The 11,593-nt window shown below is 40.2% G+C and overlaps 2 long non-coding RNA genes across 2 annotated transcripts; both read right to left on the bottom strand.

Annotated features, from left to right (window-relative positions):
- Positions 1 to 270: 270 nt before the first annotated feature.
- Positions 271 to 11,401, bottom strand: LOC307030005. The gene is made up of 3 exons (XR_013805470.1): positions 10,573 to 11,401; positions 559 to 643; positions 271 to 411 (listed from the first exon to the last, which is right to left on the bottom strand). It is a non-coding gene; the product is annotated as an uncharacterized lncRNA (long non-coding RNA).
- LOC307030006 lies at positions 5,149 to 10,559 on the bottom strand. The gene is made up of 2 exons (XR_013805471.1): positions 9,282 to 10,559; positions 5,149 to 5,468 (listed from the first exon to the last, which is right to left on the bottom strand). It is a non-coding gene; the product is annotated as an uncharacterized lncRNA (long non-coding RNA).
- Positions 11,402 to 11,593: the final 192 nt, after the last annotated feature.

The raw sequence follows: 11,593 nt of genomic DNA, 5'->3' as shown, positions 1-11,593 counted from the left end.
ATTATTGGCAGTCACAGGCTGCTGTAAAAATAAAAACCACTCTCACTGACATAACACCTCACTGAGCTTAACTCATATGTCTGGCTTGCAGGTTTTTCTTAAGGAATATAAGTTGATCAACATAATCAGGATGAAGCAAGCTGCGCTTTGCTGTCACTATGTCACCGGCTGTACTAAACACTCGTTCAGAGGGTACACTTGTTGCAGGGATGGACAGGTAGCTCTTTGCCAATGTTGAGAGAAGTGGAAGATCCACTTGTTTTTTCCACCACTGCAACGCATCCCTCTCCCTGTACTTTAAGATTTCCTCCTTAGCTCTCTCCTTTGTGGTCTTCTTTACTGGTGATCTTGCAGGGAGGAAATCACCGAACATCTGGTCCAAGGCCGTCTTCTTCATGGGAGGGACATCATCTAGGGAGTGGAAAGAAGAGAAGAGAGGATTTTTAGATTTAGATTACAAAAATGATGACATACAATACGATAAAATACTATAGTATACACCCATTTTCAAATCAATACACTTATATAACTTTTGGCACAGTTCCAATCAAAACAAACCTGTCTCTTCTTCCTCTCTGTGGGGGCTCCTGTCACCTTCTGTTTCAGCTGCCTGGTCCTCATTAAGTGTATCACCATCCCCTGCCTGACAATAATCAGCACAGACGAGCTATTAGATTTCCTTAAACTAAACAAATAAGCGTCAGTTAAGTAAGCCACAGGTAAATAACAGTGAAAGTGAGACAGACACTAGCTACAATATATTGAGTTGGAGCGGTGTGGAGGGGGAGTGGGCTATCAAGCCCTCAAACAGCGAGTCTGCAGCGGTGCTGACTTGAGACCTGTCTCTACCTGACCGGAGTCACGCTGTGTGTGTCCGTCAGGAAACAAGCTGTTAACAAGTAGTTCCAGCAAACATCCACTGATAAACTGCGATGATAATAACGTCATGATAACCTCATATGTTTTAACATAGGATCATACCTGTGTTTAGTCTAGAAAAAGGTAAATGTGTGCATTTTATTATGATGTTGTGTATATTTACAGACTGTTGCAAAAACTAAGAAGCTTATAAACATCAGGTTTAAAACTAAAAAAGCTTTACAAAAAAGTATGACAATGAAATATGTTTGGAGTTTTATTTGAGTTATTAATTTACATTTTTTGTCAAAGAGATGCTGATTTGAAACCGTTGTTACATACAGTTACGGCATTTCCTATTTCTGCCGGAGAGAGGGGAGGCCGTCCCAAAAGTTGCCGCTGTATTTACTCCCTCCATCTGACAGGAGGGAGCCTCGTTGAGCTGCGAGTGTGGCTACAGACGGAGTTCACTCCGTCACGGAGGGGTAGGGTCGAGGGAGTGGTTTGGGATTGGGCCTGAATATGTGTTTATATTTCTCGTGACTTCAAGCTATCTATTAGCACAAGCACCAGCTTTTTTATATGCAAATGCCTCAGTAAGACATGATAAAATTATTATGTTTTCACAACATAATTACAAAATAAATTGAGTTACCAGCAAGTATGAAGTAATGTTTTACTTAACATTTCAAGTCATTAGAAAAAATACTTTGTAATTATAATTTTTACAATGCATTTTGGTTATTTATATACATTGTATAAGCAGAATACATATAAAAATAACATATGTATTTACGAATTGAGGGGGAAAAGCCGTGTACATTCTTCAATTACATATTTTTGTTGATGGTTTTCATTGGAAAGATTGAAGAGAACATGTGATATCTGAAATACATTTTAGATATTGGCTGAAATTCGAATCAGCTTTTATAAATACAAGCAGTAGTGCAGCCTGACATAATATGACGGAAGCCCAGAGGGGCAAACAAGAAGAAGAAATATGTGTCAACCATTTTCGAAGGGCCCAATCCCAAACCACTCCCTCGACCCTACCCCTCCGTGACGGAGTGAACTCCGTCTGTAGCCACACTCACAGCTCAACAAGGCTCCCTCCTGTCAGATGGAGGGAGTAAATACAGCAGCAAGCTTTGGGACGGCCTCCCCTCTCTCCGGCAGAAACAGGAAATGCCGTAACTGTATGTAACAACGGTTTCAAATCAGCATCTCTTTGACAAAAAATGTAAATTAATAACTCAAATAAAACTCCAAACATCTTTAATTGTGTTACTTTTTTGTAAAGCTCTTTTAGTTTTAAACCTGATGTTTATAAGCTTCTTAGTTTTTGCAACAGTCTGTAAATATACACAACTTTATCATAAAATACACACATTTACCTTGTGACTAAAGACAGGTATGATCCTAAGTTAAAAACATATGAGGTTATCATGAGGTTGTTAACATCGCAGTTTATCAGTGGATGTTTGCTGGAACTACTTGTAAACAGCGTGTTTCGTGACGGACACACACAGCGTGACTCCGGTCAGGTAGAGACCGGTCTCAAGTCAGCACCGCTGCAGACTCGCTGTTTGAGGGCTTGATAGCCCACTCCCCCTCCACACCGTTCCACACTCGTTGGTTTGGAACAGCCCTCAATATGGCGGACCCTCCGCGTGAACGCGCAAACGGAGGGGTAGGGTGTAGGGGTAGGGTGTAGGGGTAGGGTGTAGGGGTAGGGTGTAGGGGGCGGTTTGGGAATGGGCCTAAGTCTGATCTCAATCAATCAATCAATGTTTATTTATATAGCCCAATATCACAAATGTTACATTTGTCTCAGTGGACTTCACAGTTTGTACAGAATATCAGTCTAACAATACGACACCCTCTGTCCTTAGACCCTCACATCGTACAAGGAAAAACTTCCAGAGAAAACCCAGTTTAAAGGGGAAAATGGGAGAAACCTCAGGGAGAGCAACAGAGGAGGGATCCCTCTCCCAGGACGGACAGACGTGCAATAGATGCCGTGTGTAAATTGAAAAGATAATACATTTGCAACATAGGTAGTCCAAATGTTTGGAAATGCATGTGTGTATAATAGGAAGATGAATCCATGAGTATATCCATCCAGGACTTATGATCCAGGACCACAGCCACGACTCAAGATCCAGGAATCACAATCCATGACACAGGATCGCAGGATCATCCATGACTCCGGATCCCGGCGTATATAGACACCAAAAAGAAAGAAATTTGGGGAAGCTGGGTTAATCGGAACATGAGAGTACACAGGTATAGACAGAGAGAAGGAAGAAGTAAGATGTCCCCCGACAAACTAAGCCTATATCAGCAAAACTAGGGGCTGAATCTAATCAGCCCTAACTATAAGCTTTATCAAAAAGGAAGGTCTTAAGCGCACTCTTAAAAACGGATAGGGTGTCTGCCGTCCGAACACAAACTGGAAGCTGATTCCACAAAAGTGGAGCTTGATAAGAAAAGGCTCTGGCTCCCATTGTACTTTTAGAGACTCTAGGAACAACCAACAACCCTGCATTCTTGGAACGCAATGCCCTAGTAGGACAATAGGGTATAATGAGTTCTTTAAGGTAAGATGGCGCCTGCCCATTAAGGGCTTTGTAGGCGAGAAGAAGAATTTTAAATTCTATCCTGTGTTCTATAGGGAGCCAGCATTGTTTTTCCTTTGGTTATGACCAAGCGGAAAACTCTGGGGAAGAGCCGGGACGCCAATACGGAGGTGCCACCAACTGCAGTTCATATATTGGCCGATAGGCGATGACTGCAAAAAGGAGCAATTTCCATAGACCCCCATGTTAAAATGCCCAATTTTGCAGCAGAAAAAAACATGTTTCTACCCCAATAAATATTATTATGGATATAGTTAGATTCCACCTTCATGATTATGAACCTGTGAGTGAATTTATTTCTAACCCTTTTATTTATATTAGGTCTTAACGTTTATGCATAAATTAGGGCGTGGTCACATTGAGTGACAGCTCTGTCAAGTGACTGCTGCTGTTAGCTTCTTGTCTCTCTGCTAGCTGCTCCGTGAAGCTAGCTACAGGGACTCTGCCTGGTCAGTTCATCCAGGAAACACAACTTGACCCCGGCCGTGTTTGTTTGTTCTTCATGCCTATATATCGGACTATTGCGACTTGCTCTGCGGTTAAAACAGACGGTGCATGAATGCGGTTTTGCGGAAAGTGAAATTTAAGAACTTTATTTTAAAATCATAGACTATATTTATAAAGGTTAAAACGAAATAGACAAGTGTTAAGCGTTAAGCGGGATAATACTGTACAACAAACAGCTTCTGTTTGAGGTTGATAAAATAAGGTCATCCTTGTGACTTAGAGAGATATTTTATTATGTAGGTAGGAACTGTATGCATCGCTAAGGTTAATTTAAATTGGCTATGCTCAAGTATCTAGACAAGCTAATGTCGAAGTAGTGTATGTGAAATCGATCTCACAATAAGATGTGTGTATATTAATTAAGTTGAGGGGTTTTTCCATGCAAAAAGTTACATTTAGATGTAAACAAGTAATATGATTTTGTCAGCTTTCTAATTTAATGTATTGAAGGCAAAGATATTTAACACATAGTGAGAACTGCTACTATTTATCTCTGAATATTGTCTGTAAAAACCTGGTAAAAGTGATTCTTTCAGTGAGACAACAGAGCTAGCTTCTACAGTTGCACTACGTTTTGATAACAGTAAAATATTATTTTGATAATAACATATATTTCAATGTTGATGAACTTCATACTGTTCATTCATAATCTGATTGTCTTTGTAGCTCACTGTTGAAATACATAAAAAACATTACAATTCCAAAATAATTATATCTACAGCCCCTAAACACACAAACACACCGCTTTCATAAATAACACACTTGTTCTGCAATAATATGTTTTATGTTTCCTGTAATTTTTGTTAGGAAAGGACAAGCCTGAAAGACACGACTCAACATTTTCTCCTTCTCTGAGGGTCAAGAAGAACATCCAAGAGAAACATTAAAAGCTGATGTTATGAGATTTTAAGACCAGTACACTAAGAAACTACTTTTATTGTGACAACACAGTCAGCTGATCGAATGCACCTATTTCCACATCTACACTCCATCAGCTGATTATTTGTATTTGCCTCACTTTATGAGCTTCACGTCACTTGTGCCTTGTACCGCAGAGTTTGCAACGTCACAAGTAAATGGGTCCAATCTTCAGTCAGATGTGAATGTGTAATCTATTTTCAGTAAGAATAATGGACAAAAGGAGTGCAAATACAAATACAATTTATTAAAATGTGAAACAAAAGTTAATCAAACATGTTTTAAATAAAAAGCACATAGGGACAGAAGGTGTAAAACTATTACATGTATAAGTAAACACATTTAGTCCAATAAAGTGACAGACTAGGCCTGTGCAGTTGGTATCAGCTTTGCCCAGCATGGGCTCATCCATCAGGCCTGGTCCTCCTCGCTGAGGAAAGACCCTCAGTCCTCTCCAAACCAACAGACAGGATGTCCATCACACGGAGGTTTCTCCCTGAAGTCTCAGCAGCTCTCTGTACACCACGCTGTCTCAATCCGTCCACACTGAATATGAGAGGGGGAAAATGAAAATAATAAATGCTTAGACAATAAGAAATATAAAGTTGACTGTTGAGTTGCTCAGTTTTTTTTAGATTGTCAATACTATTACTGTATAACAAATATCTCAGGTTAAGATGCACATTCAAATAAAGATGGGTCTTTAAATACATTTTGTCTTTTGAATTGTTTGTCTATAGTCAGGATCTATAACTGGTATAAAACATCAGTTTATCCTTGTTAATTACACAATATTGATTGGTTTAAATTGTGTACAATGCTTTTGTGTTTTTAACCTTCGATTCGGAGAAAGAAGTAGTTTTTTGGAGTTTAGACACAACAGACTTTCCGAAGATACTACACTATCCAGAATTCTCAGCTACCATTTGGGACTACAACATCCGTTTTGCTTTACAAACCTTGTGATTAGTCCACAAGCTCTGTGATTGGATGTTGGAGTGGCAGTGCGACAAGGTTACGCGATAGACTATGTTTCACATATTGTAGTTCTATAGAACTACAATAAGTGAACTATTATAGCTGATGATGTATATATATATATATATATATATAATGTAATATATCAGATATTATCTGATTTGTAAAACATCACAGACAGAAAGGTATATCCGTAATTTAATGGTAAGCTATTGAAATTCTGAATCCATAGATGTGTCTCCCATCACCCAAAACCCCTGACTATTCTCTCAACTCAGTATTTACATTCTTATATTCAGAGAAAATCAGTAATATCTTTAAAAACTACAAGTCCCTTTCTATTAGCTGTGCACCGTTATGGTGTAAATACCGCCTATTTACCAATTGGATCCAATATATAAGTCAGCCACATTACTATTGATACTGCAAGGAGACGTATTGTGTGAAGAGAAATGGAAGATGTTGTCTAATTGCTGATATATTTATGATCCATGTCACGTATTCAGTTTCTTCCAGTTTGTCCAGAAGTCTTCTAATCAGGGCTCTATAAATAAAGAACTACATCAGATATGTACTATTTAATGCAGCCGAACCGTGTATTCAGGGTCGGCGCCATGCCCCCCTAAATGAGTCATGTGCCCCCCCAACGCAGGGTGGGCAAGCCTTGCCACTTTGGCGTTTTTTTTTTTTATCATATAAGTGAAAACGTTTCTACTAAAGGTTTTTGTGTGAAATAAATCAGAAATAAAGAATACAAATATAAAACACAGTTTGAGGTGTGCTCACTGCTGCTCTCTGATTAGTGTGTTGCTTGACTAATGACCCCAGACCTTTGTTTTGTTATCATTACGTGGTTGTGTGTTTAGATGAAAGCCCAGTGGCGATCTGTTAATCTGTTACACTGATTATACAGTAAAGCCATCGAAAATAATATGATATACAGTACAGTACAAGTACTTCTGGGTCTCTGTGTTTCATTCAAGCTCGGCTGTTTGTGTGTGTGGCACGAGCGCATTTTGTGAGTGCACGAGCGGTAACGTGGGATGTTGTTGTTAGCATCTGGTTAGCTAGCTATGCTAATGGATATAAAGAGCTGTTTCTACACCAAGGTGGAGGAGAGTCCTCTCCTGTCAGACTGAGAGGATCTTATAATGTCAGCTCAGTGAGGTAAGGACTCTCTCAGTGTTTAGATATTTAACTTTAGTGTAAGTTATCTCAGTGGGTCTCAAATGGTTTGGTTACGATTTATGTAAACAATTATTTGCGAGGCACACCTTCATACGATCATTATAGTTATTAAAAAATAAGAGGATAAATATCCATAGATCTCTTAATTTTGCTTTCAAAGTGCACCAGATTGATGCTTTTAACTTAAATATTTAAAAAATAAATCTTCCCGGGGGAGCATGCCCTCGGACCCCCCTAGAGGAGGTTAGGTCCAACCCCCACTTAAAACATGTTCACATCGATAGGATACTAAATACATTCACACACTGTTTATATGGTGGCCTATGTCCATATGTTTCTGTTTTGGTGGTCGTGCCACAACCTTGCATGTATGCACAAGTCATAGGTGCGCTATAAAATAGCACTACACCCCTGCAATGTGTGTGAAAGACAATAGACTTTACAGCATGTTTTTTTAAATTGAAGTTGCGTTGGTGTTTTTGTGTTGGTTGTTGATGGCAGTGTGTGCCCCCCCTTGGTAAATGATTGCCCCCCCATTCGATTTGTTCTAGAGCCGACCATGCGTGTATTACAATGCCGTTATGTGATGACTTTCAAAGAGAAAAGCAATCACACTCGGAATAAAGTATTATTTTATTGTGTTTTCGGATTTCATATCGCATAAACACCATATCCCAACGTGCATTGCGCCTAAAACATCCAATCACCAAGCTTCAAGTTCGATGTTTTAGCCTATCAAAACCTCTGAAAAAAGAAATGTGTCTCTCAGAATCGAAAGGGAAAAACCAATGGGAAAAACACAAAAGCAGTGCAATGCACACAATTTAAACCAATTAATGTTGTGTAATTAACAAGGATAAACTGATGTTTTTAGTGGATGAGTGTCACGATTCTCATGTTATGTCACGTTTATAGTTTTGTAGGTTTGGGTGTTTTTGCTGTTTTCCATGTCATGTTTTCCTTTGGGTTATTGTCTGGTCCTTTTCCCTGTGTTTTCCTCTTGTCATTAGTTTCCCTGGTTTGTCTAATTGTCTGATTATGTTCACCTGGGCCCCTGTGTTTTCTCCTCCCTCCTCACCTGTGTCTTGTTGTGTGATTGGTCTTGTGTATATTTAAGTTCTGGGTTTTCTGTCTGTCTTGGTCGGTTCGTCCTGACTAGTTCTGCGGTGAGTGTTCTGTTTGTCATTGTACATATATATCATAGCCTTGAAATAAAGGAAGTTTCCGTTTATATCTGCATTTGGGTCCTGTTTGTTTCACAAACCGTGACAATGAGTATTGCAGATATAACTTTAAAATCATTTGACAGTGGAGGGAATACGGTTTTATTATGAAAACTTCGAGGCCGGAAATACTGTTTTCACCCCGTGAGGGTTGATGTAGTGATGGCAAAATGAAGCTTTGAATGAAGGGTCGAACCACTTGGACAATTGTGTCGGAAATAGGTTCATTTCTCGAAGCTTCAGTTACAGCGACCTCTCCTGGCGAAGTGCAAGGCTGCAGTGGGTTTAACGTATCTTTGCCTTGAAAAATATTCGAGACACACACACACACACACACACACACACACACACACACACACACACACACACACACACACACACACACACACACACACACACACACACACACACACACACACACACACACACACACACACACACACACACACACACACAAAGACTGAATATCATGTTCTATTTGCAATTAAAGATTGATAATAGTGTGTATTGGGTTATTGAGAAGAGACTAGAGAGTGCTTGACATTTTTTTGGGCGGAGACGGCCTTTTATCAGTTATTAAAGTATTCAAGTTGAAAAGCAATGATTAAAAGTTTAACTATTCCGAGCTTTGAACCAGCTGCGCGGAGGATATCGCCGCATCCTAGCCGCCGGCTCTATCCACTGGGCTATCAATTCTTTCGACCATCAAAGTGTTTTTATATTACTGATTGTCTTTTTGTTCACAACTTCTCCACATTTGGAAGTGTTTCACGAGCCAGAACGATCTATTTTTCTTCCTGGCTTGCTATAATGATCCAATGCAATGCCAACAACAACTCAACAGCAACAATGCAAACTCCGACAACAACCCACTCATTGCGCATTGTTTAGAGAGGTTATAAAGTGTTGAAGCGCTCAAATTTGAAACTGTCACCTGTCAGAATCGAGACGAGGCAGTGCATTGAATCACCTGATTGGACGGCGAACCAGTGAGTTGATTCATTCAGGAAATGAAGCAGTTGCTGCTTCGGACGTCACATGTCATGTGATTTGAAGCAGTTGCTGCTTCGGACGTCACATGTCACGTGATTTGAAGCAAGCTTCGAAGCACTGCTTCTATGGAATAGGAAGTCCAGGGTTGAAGCTCCGTTCGAAGCTTCAGTGTCAAACTGCCATCACTAGGTTGATGCTAACTTTACATGGACGCTGCCGCATATACACGTTCTCCTGGCAAGACCTCAAATCATCTTCCTAATATCTATCAAACTATAGATCCTACACATCCACTGGACGACGTGGATTCTGAAAGTACAATATACACTTCTCGCTAGAAATCTAATCAAAAAGCATTTTAATGGCTAAACTATCCTACAATTTAGGATTTTCCAGAGAGGGTTAGTTGTGAATATACGACCCTCCATAGCGTTTGCAATCAACGGGCTCACTAGGGGTCGAAAACATTAAAACCTGATTATAGGTTGTAATAAGCACTTGAACAATCAACCTATTTGGTCGTAATAAGGGCTTGAACAATCGACCTATTTGGTCATATGAGTTGGAGAACTGGTTGTTCTTAAGCTATCAACTGACTCCTTGTTGATGACCTTTGACCTTTTTGAGTAGCATAACAAACATTTAAATGCTCTTACATCTATTTGTGAGCAATTCAAACTGAACAATCTAATATTCTGTAATACTTCGAAAAGGGCAATTGTTCATAGTGAGTACTTTTGCTGATAATAATTATCTAATTATATTTGGTCAACATTTTGAATTCAAGACTTTTACTTGCAATGGAGTAAGTGACCAACATATTTTTCCTTTTTACTGAAGTAATGGATCAGAGTAGTCCTTCTACCACTAAGTACAGTATTGGACATATTGCAAATTCATTGGATTTAAATCATGAATTGCAAAATTCTCAAATATGTGTCTTTCACAGGGGTTTTGCTAAATATTTTTGGGCCCTAAAATGTTTTAATTGATGGCTGATTGTGATTATTTCCCAAAGTAATCACCCAAAAATCTATTTGCCTGTATATCTATGAGAAAACTAAAACGGGGACTTGGCTATGCTCAGTATATTTTGGTATCAATACAGCAAACACAATAAATTATTCTTCATCAAAAATAAATGGGGCGAAGCCTGCGAGCTAGTTCAGGCAGTCAACTCGAGCACTTATGCTGCATTCATATATAACGCCCCTTGCCACTCTGCAACCAACCAAACAGAGTCTCCTTAATATGCCGCTCTATTTAACCTGCCAGATCTCTCTCTCCATGCATTGCTTGCTCTACGTCGCTGCTGCGTTCATGTTGCTGCTGCTGTGTTTCATGTTGCTGCTGCTGTGTTTCTTGTTGCTGCTGCTGCTGTGTTTCATGTTGCTACTGCTGTGTTTCATGTTGCTGCTGCTGTGTTTCATGTTGCTGCTGCTGGGTTTCATGTTGCTGCTGCTTGCCTGCCGATGCTGTCCTTGCAAATTTCTACTGCAATCTCCGACTCTGGAACCGAATCATCATACGCAAGAAGCCGTAAGAAATGCCTCATTCCCGAAACACAGGCTAGCTCAGAGCATGGTTCAGACGCCGCTGGAACGAGCCACAGCTCCCGCACCAGTCACGACACACATTCAGGTGTCCCTTCCGTCCTCATCGGGAGTAGCTTGTAATATCCTTCTGCCAGAGGAAGTCTTGAGTTCTACGCCAGCTCCGTTAACAAGCCCTCTCTTGTGTGTCAGCTAAGAGTCGCACTGTCTCTCGGTCGGCGGGTATTTAATGAGAAGGGACAGCAATGTGTTCAGCTGTGGCTGAACCACATCTAACCAAGCCCTGTAACTGACTTCCTTGTGGACACGATAAGAAGAAGGCGGGTATTTAAACACCAAAAAGGCAGGAGCAAGCTGACTCCGGCATTCCCAAAGTACCTGCCATCCTGTCCTACCTTGTCGAAGTAAAATCAGCGCTTGAAGCCTTTAATTCCACGATATATTCCCGTGAACAAACTCAATTTCCTCTGCCTGCGATGTAAACAAATGTTTCTACTTCCGCGTTCAACCACGTTGTGCCGCTGACGTCACACCCGAGGATTCTGGGAATTGGAGTCCCAGATCCAGCCACGAGTTCTAGCTTCCTGCCCCCTGCAGCAGCAATTTCTCTGGAATCGCATCTTGGCAGGTATATAATACTATTCTGCATAAGCAATGTTTTTTTAATCGAAATATTTGGCCTGCAGTAGGTCATATTTGAGGCAATTATACAGAGTTGTAAGTGTATAAGTATTTA

This window comes from Notothenia rossii (assembly GCF_949606895.1).
Source record: "Notothenia rossii genome assembly, chromosome: 2".
Lineage (NCBI taxonomy): Eukaryota > Metazoa > Chordata > Actinopteri > Perciformes > Nototheniidae > Notothenia > Notothenia rossii.
The sequence above is the reverse complement of the archived record's forward strand: the minus strand, read 5'-3'. Positions and strand labels throughout refer to the sequence as shown.